Below are 8,516 nucleotides of genomic sequence, written 5' to 3'. Positions count from 1 at the left end.
TAAGAGTGATGTAAACTGAAAGGTAGATAAAATGCTCCAGGGGAAGAATTAGGTTTGTTGTTGGAATGAAAGAATTCAACAGGCTTTAGTCTCGGAAAAGCTTCAAGTTGGTCTAACAAGAGTTGGCAGACCAGTCAACAGATGTCAGCCATTAATGCCTGTGTGACTCTGGAATAGAGTCTGATTTGTATATTCAGTGTTTGCAAATTTGACTTAAGAATAAAAGCACTAGACGAAAAGTACAAATCAAGTGAGTAAGCAAATAAGAGCATACCCCTCCTTTATCGACTTGGTAAGGAAGCAGTTAAAGACCCACTCCAATGAAGTGATGTTTTTTGCAGTTTCTAACAGGTTCTGGTGGCGTTTTTGTCATGATGGAGGACTAATTTAAGAAAATTGAGCAAAAAATTGAATTTTCAAATTTTTCTTTATTCAAATAGTTGTGAATCAGGAGCAGACGAAAAAGGATTGTTAGAAAAAGCTTGTAGTTGTGATGCTGAAGCTACTACGACAAGCCACAAGCTCCCTGTTCTGCTCCATTCTGATGCATCCGCTTGCAGACAAATCGATCCATTAACGTTTTCATTTTCCTCGTCTGAGGCTGGTATCTGGCTCAAAATTGATAGCTCCAATATTGCTCACCATATTTGTTGCTCGGATGATATTAGGTTGGGGTTTGGAAGTCACAGGTTTGAGGATTTCTCTATTTCACAAACTATTTCACACCAAAAACTGGTTTACTACCATTTTGTCTGTGGGCACGAGATATACTAAGGTATAACTTGGGAGAAGAATAGGTCAAGTAGAGGTCAGAAAACTGTTTAGATCTGACTGGCAGTTGGACAGGAAGTAAAAATGTTTTGAGAGAAACTTTGCTGTTAGGAAACAGTCTTTCAGAGCCAAGTTTCAGTTTGTTGGGTCTTCTTGAGTCACCATGATCGAGTCAGTGTCACCTCCTCTCTCCGTCTCGAGCAGCTCCCTTGTTGTGGCAGTCTCTGATCCACCTGCCCCAGCTTCAGGCTTCATGGACCTGGTCTGCAGGGGCTGCTCTCACCAAATGCCAAGGAGAGTCAGTCTTCACTGTTTTGGCATTTGCTGGAATCTGACATGGCAGCTTAGTGGTGTGCCCCGATAGACCGCCTCTGGCAGTATAACAAACACAGCCCTAAACCTAAGCAGTTTAAAGATATAAATGTTAAGAAAAACACCCCCCCCCCCCCCCCCCATGAAACAAATGCAAGGAAGTATTGAAATTTTTGGCCATTTCTCTATTTTCTTGAGGCTTGCAGTGATACTGATACAAAGAGGGGGATGTGAAAACAAACATCTTACAACAATCATCTTACGGTATCAGAAATCAATAATACCTCCTCAGAATGTATTTAGAAACAGGTTGGGCTGATGTTGAAACTGAGGTAACAGAAGAAACAGACTGTAGTAAAGGCATAGAAAACTACTAGAATTAAAAATAAAATCCTAAATAAAAAAAAGAAAGAATAAGGCATGGTCTTTTCATTCAGTATATATTTCTTTTTACAGTTGGTGGGTCCTTTCAACTATTTATCCCCCAAAAAAGATATAGACATAGACGTGCTGCATTTTTTTATTGCCTACAGCATTCTAAAAGGGGCTAAAAATCCCCCCAAATCATGGTACATAAAAAAGTACTTTCCCCTTTGGGATAAATCTATTGTATCTTTTGTTCTCCCCCCTGTTCTGTGATGCTCTCACAATGTCACAACTGTCACCTCTTTTAAACTCCCCATCCCTGGATTTTATTAATTCATTTTTCTTTATAAGCATTCCAAGCATCCTCCCTGCTAGGGCAACAAGCAACCTTGGAAGAAACGTTTACATCTAAAATTAGTACCCTTCCTAAAGTCCCACTCCAGTCATCTTTTAAACTGTTTTAAAAGTGTTACCAGTGGCCTGCCCCCCCCCCCCCCCCCAAGAAAAATAAACAAAAAAATAAACATACCTGTATAGTTTTCTAGGATATAGTTTCTGCAGAGTGGTAGGAGTTAATTTGAAATTAACCTTCAAAATACACCTTTGTTTACAGTCTTTCCCACTTACTTACTCTACATTAAAACTTCAAGATAAAATTGGTGGTGCAACCAAAATGGCGAGCTATATTGGAGCCATCCAGCCATAATTTTGAGCCAGATAACAGTTCGAACAAGGAAAACAAAGACCTACATTTGTTTGCAACTGAATGCATCCGAATGGAGCAGAGCAGAAACAATACTTTTTGTCTGCTCCCGATTCCCAATGATTTGAATTAAAAAATACTCATAAATGCAATTGTAAGCTTATTTTTCTTAAATATGTCCTCCATCATGAGATAATTGCTAAAATAATATCTTAAAAACAGCAAAAACACAATTATCTTCAGAGTGGATATTTAGTTAGTAGGCGGGTATAGTTGCGTCATGCAGTCATGCAACCTAAAAGGACATGCTGTGCAACAAATGTTTCTTTCTGATCTCCATCAGTAACTCAACATTTTGTTTCCTTTCTGCTATTGCAAGAATATATGTCATAAATCAGATTGATTCACCCCTTCTCCCCCTCTGTTTTGAATCCTATGACTGTTTGAAACTAACCCAGACACGTTTCTGGCACGTTTTGCTCCAGGTTGGGGCTCAGTAACCTTCATCAAAAGGGCTCTCCATTTCAGGACAAAGAGAGGGACAGTTGGACACACCTCGAGGCAAAAGAAAAAAACAACTGTTGGTGAAAAGACGCAAAGTAAGAGAGATGGGCAGATTGAGAGAACAATCTAGAAAGAGAAAGAAAAGAAAAACAGACAAAATGGGAAGTGGTGGAGTTAGAGGGAGACGCTCCACTGCCCTGCTGACAAACAGAGTCCCTCTAGAGCCAGGCAGATGAGAGGAAGAGGAGGAGGAGAGAAGGAGAGGGGTAAGAAAAAGGAGGGGAGTTTGATGTGGGCAGTGAAGCCCACCATCCTCTACAGCCCCCTCTCTTCCTCTGACCCCCACCCCCGTGCAGAAAATCTATGCTTGCTCTCTTAGTATTCCGCCCGTCTCTTTTGTGGGCTCTGCGGAGGGGAGACAGAGAGGCTGGTGAGACCCTGTGTGATGCTATCTGGGAGATTTCCCCTCCCTCCGTCTGTAGATAGGGTGTTTGTTTCTATTTGACAGGACTATTGGAGAACCTCCACCAGGGTGGTGCACCGGTCATCCTCTTCATGTAATCCCCCCAATCTGGTAGAAAAAAAAAAAAACAAGATGCAAGAATATTTAGCAACAATCATGTTTCTTTTTCTTCTGTGCTTTGTTTATAGCATTAAGTTTGAAGTCATGCAGTGACCAAGTACAGACAGACTTTTCCTCTGATCTGGTTCTGCCTTGGTGAACAAAGGGCATCAGAGCTTCCAGCATGACTGGAGGTTGTTAACATGCATTCCAACATAAACAAGGTTTTGTCAGTTGTTTTTAACAAAACTGACAAAAACAAAGTGTAAAAAAATGACAAAAAAGCCAGAAAAAAAGCTCCATGAAGTGGTGGGCAGTAATTTTGTTTCAAAGCAAATGTCTTGGTTCAGACCTCTGTTTGGATCTTTCTGTGTGAGGGTTGAGCATTTTCTGACTGTTCTGGTTGTTTCAGACTACTGGTAAATGTTTGATTGCTACCAGGCAGTCTTTAAGACTAAGTTCAAGCATGATTGTTTGTATATTTGTGACGCAGCAGTAAATCGGCTCTTGCTTTCTATTATTCCATGTATGTTTTACCCAGGGACGGAACTATGGGGGGGGGGGGGGGGGGGGGGACTTTTAAGTCAAAATTGATGCCATTGTTGAGCATTGCAACAATAGCAAAAGCTATTTTTTTAATGAGTTCTTTCAAGATTTGAAGATTTTCAAGAATTTCTGCACATTTTAAAAATCTGTAAGTATCTGAAAGTAGTAGCAATATATTTAAAAAGGTATTTTGCTACTACTTTCCATAAGTAATAGCACCTGTTGAGATGTGATTTCCCATCCTAGAACGTCACTCTGTGTTAATTCCATAAAACCCTACATTTATTCAGTTATTTTTTTTTTATTTTTATTTTTTTAACTTGTCCTGTCCAACAGCTGGGCAGACAGATGAGAGCTGAGGGCCTCTTGTGTTGGACATATTTTACTTTAACAAGAGGGGTTATTAATCTTCAGACAAACCAAAGGTATGTCTGAATAAACCCCTTTTGTAATTGAGGCCAAACTTTATTAATTTCAATCATGTCTGAAAATCTTTGGTGTTGGACCGGACGGAAAAGGAAAGAGGGGAAGAAGAGAGAGGGATGTTAGAGAGAGGGGGGGTAGGGGGTGATAATAGGAGGGGAAGGGGGATAAGACCATGAAGCAGCATAAAGCAACAAGTTTACTGGTTGTTAATCATTATGGTAAGGTTCAAATGTAGTAAAAAACAAAAAAACAAACAAAAAAAAAGGGGCGAAGCCTGTCCACACACACACTGAAATGTATTAAACACACCTGCTAGCTGCAAAAATGTCCACCTGTCGACATGTACACAAAACAGATAGTGTTCACACGCATACTTATGCCTTAAAACCAACTAGTGTGAAATATTTCAGTCATTCAGTCATGCAAACTGTTAGTGCAAAGGTGAGCTAACACCAGTGCTCAGGTGAGTGTTTATGTTCTTCTAAAATGGGTGGTGGAACGTGAAAAGAAGGAGGGAGAGTGCCCAGCCATCCCCACCCCAAGACCCCCACCGCAGCAGCAGCGGCAGCCGGAATCCCCCCAATGCCACACGGGAACCGGCAGGGAACAACCGCCGCCCGGGCGACCAAGCCCGCCACCCAGGCCAGGGCCAGCAGGGCCGCCGCAAGGCCCCCAGAGCCAGAGGCCAGGGAGGCACGGAGGGAAAGAGAGCGCCGCCCCAGCCCAACCAGGAGAGCAGCCCCCCCGCCACGCCGGGAGAACCCAACGCAGGGCCCCACCGGAGAAGGACGCCCACAGCCCCAAACGAGCACCCCACCACCACCCAGGAGTTCCGGGCATCCCCCCGCCCCAACCCCAGATACGAGCCAGGACCCCCCAAGGGAGACCCGCTCCGCACTCCAGGCAGCCATCCGCCCGGCCCACGGTTGGTCCAGGGAGGAGCGAGGCAGGGGCCCACCGCCCCCGCCCAGGAGGGGGGAACCCCGGGGAAAAAAGAGGGCCCACAAGGGGTGTTGTAAATATGGCCCGACCAGGCTCGGCCACAGTTGGAAATTTGGCGGGGCCCAGCACTCAGGAGCGAGGACCAGAACCCACCCCCCAGGGACCAGACACCCCCGGCTCAGATGTAATGTGAACCCCCCCACCGTGCGGAGAGAGCACCGCCGGGCCCAGGAAGCCGCCACCCCGGGGACACGGCCGCCGTTACAAAGGGGCCCGTACCCCCCACCAGGGAAGAGGCAGGGGACAGATGGACCCAGGTCCCACCTTCCTTGCAAAATGTGTGTGCGTGTATGTGTGTTTGAGAGGGTGTGTGTGTGCATGTGTGTGTGTTTATGTTGGGATGTATATATTGAGGGGGGAGGGGTGTGTGTACTAAGGGGGGTGCAGTTAAAATTGGCGGGTAGGGCTATTCAGTTATTTTCTGTTCGGAAATTAACATGTATATTGACATTAATAACAATTAATTTCTTAATTGACATTAAACTTCAGATTTGTACAGTTTCCTCCAACTTCATACTAAACAGCAGTTCTTAAACTCTGACTCAGTTACTGTAATAAAATAGAAATAACCAGGTGACTATAAAGATATGGCTGTCAGTACATGTCTCACTTTTGTCTAACTTGAACACCTGGATTTGATTTATTGCTTTTACACAAAAGGATTTTTGATGTGAGTGGCAGTAATACTTGAGGGAAAAAAAACATACTGATAGCAATTGGTTTTATGATACAGAAGAAAAAAAAAAGGTACAGAACCTTCCAAATTCTTTAAATTTACAGTTCACATATTTTCAGAAACACATCTGTCACAAATAAATATCTAAATCAGGAATGCTTCCCTTTTATTTAACCTGACCACATTTAGAAAAAGTATTCCTGGGCAAGTGGGGAAAACAAAAAGGGGCCCTATTTCATAAATATACATTTTTTATATGGCAGCTTTAGCATTGGGTTATAAGATAGTTGGTGGAAAATGACGTTTTCTGGTTTTAAGTTACCTGAAATGGTGGAAATGGAGGGATGTAATGCCCTCTCACCCTTCAAAAAGGCAAACAATTCAGAGCAATTGAATGGCAAACAACATAAGAGTGGTTGAGTGTGTGTGAACAGCAAAACTCATTAGCGGTATGTGAAGCAGCATATGTGCACTGCACCCTAAAACGCATTTACACAGAACGTCATGGTTCTCTGACATAAATTAAAGAGTTATTGATTATTTTTGTCGACATAATCTCCATCACCAAACCCACATCCTGGCTGCTAAACTGCAGATATGTGGAATTTATCCATATTTTCCTCCAAAATAACCCGTTTCTCTGTCACCTTGAGCCTGCTTTGTCATGCTTGTGTGGTTGCTCTAAAGGTCACAGCTTGTAGCTACTGTCAGTAGCTGTCATTCTTGCACACTTCCTCCCTTTTTCCTGCTCCTCCTCTCCTTCAAGTCTTTTTTTGTCTCACATTTCTTTCTTTGGCTCTGGAGCAGGGATCCGAGTAGTATATTTTTTTTATTCTGGACTTTCAAAGGTTAAATAATAGAAAAGTAGTTCAGATGCAGTGTATATATATATTTATCTATATATGTATACATATATAGATATAGATATAATATAATTCATAGTTTTGATGCCTTCAGTGTGAATCTACAATTTTCATAGTCATTAAAATAAAGAAAACTCTTTGAATGAGAATGTGTGTCCAAACTTTTGGTCTGTACTATATATATATAGACATATACATATATATATATATATATATATATATATATATATATATATATATATATATATATATATATATATATATATATATATATATACACATACTATATATATAGAGAGAGAAAAAGAGAGAGAGAGAGAGAGTGAATCAAGTCAAGTTAGGACACAGTCTCTTTTCAATTACAACATTATCCGACAGTTTGTCTATTTGCTTTTTAAGGCAAGACCCATCACCCACCAGAGACCATGGATACACAATCTGTTTCAATTTAAGGTCAACTAATTAACAATGTTTACATTTTCAGTTAGAACGAATTAACTGCTTTAGGAAAAAGGAAAACAGGAGTAAATTTTGTTAATTTTCAAATTTTCCTTTAATGCCCATTGCAGAGCGTATAAAGAAGATTTGAGTATCAGTATGAGACAGGATAAATAATGAAACGTGCTGCATTTCACCACACAAAGAGAACGGCCTGACATGATTTCAGGGATCAGGTTTGAGTGAAAGGAAAGACAAAGAGAAGACTTACTAAAGAGACAGCAAACACAGGTGTGCCGTTTAATCTGTTGGGGAGGTGTGGGGTAATCATGGCAAACTTTAATCAGTTAAGATCAATTATTCATGGTCAGGGGCATAGCGAGCTGATTTCTAAAATGCCCCTTCTCCCTTTCTCCCTCTCTTCCTCTGACAGCCCTGTATGAATTATTCAAGCTGCATTTACAAAAAGAACTCCATCTCTGATACCTGATCAGTCAGTTAGAAACATTATGCAACAGGGATTGTCAATTAAAAAACTAGCACAAAGTATTTCCTTGTTTGTAAACAATAAAACAGAAAATGAAGCATCAATTAAAAAAAGTGACAGGAAAACCACAAAAATGTGCTTCAAAAAGGAAAAAATCTTCAGTCGACCAGGATTAGTCAGGATCATAATTGGTGTTTGTCAGCATGTCATCTCATCATCCATCGAGCCGAACCTATGGTGTGCTGGATCAGAGCAAGACTTTAAACACGACCCACTGCAATTCTTTTTAGTGTTCAGGTCATTTCTTGCTAAAACAAAAAATTATTCAGAATACGTATGGGTTTCATTTCTTTGTTGTCTGTTTACGCTCACTGCTCCATCACAGGGTGCTGCAAAACATTTACTGAATCTTCAAAGCACTATTAAAGGACCCCAAATCCATGACTGGAGAGAAATACATGTTTACAAGTACAGTACCTAATCTGACAAAAGATGGAATCTAACAATGATTTCTGCACTGAATTCAAAGGATATCTCATTGCTGACATCACTTAACAGAAACTGTTCGGTTTCCTTATTTCCATTTTATTCGTTAACACATTCTGACTTGTGGTTTTTCCTGTATTTTTTAATGCATTGCCTCCAAAAAACAGTTTATAGTCATATCTGGGTAAAGACAAGGAATATTTTTATTTTAGACATGCTTGCACATAATTAGAGATTGATCACCTCTGCCACGTCTCATGCTAGCACGTCACTTTGAGTCCTCCAGCTTTATTTACAGGATCCATGAGGTCTCACAGGTTCTCAAAGATTGAAACCACCAAGTGAAAAAGTAAGTCCCAAGAGTGACTTCTTCA

This window comes from Oryzias latipes, chromosome 7, assembly GCF_053564925.1.
Source record: "Oryzias latipes strain Hd-rR chromosome 7, Olatipes_Hd-rR_3.1".
Lineage (NCBI taxonomy): Eukaryota > Metazoa > Chordata > Actinopteri > Beloniformes > Adrianichthyidae > Oryzias > Oryzias latipes.
Note: the sequence above shows the minus strand (reverse complement) of the source record.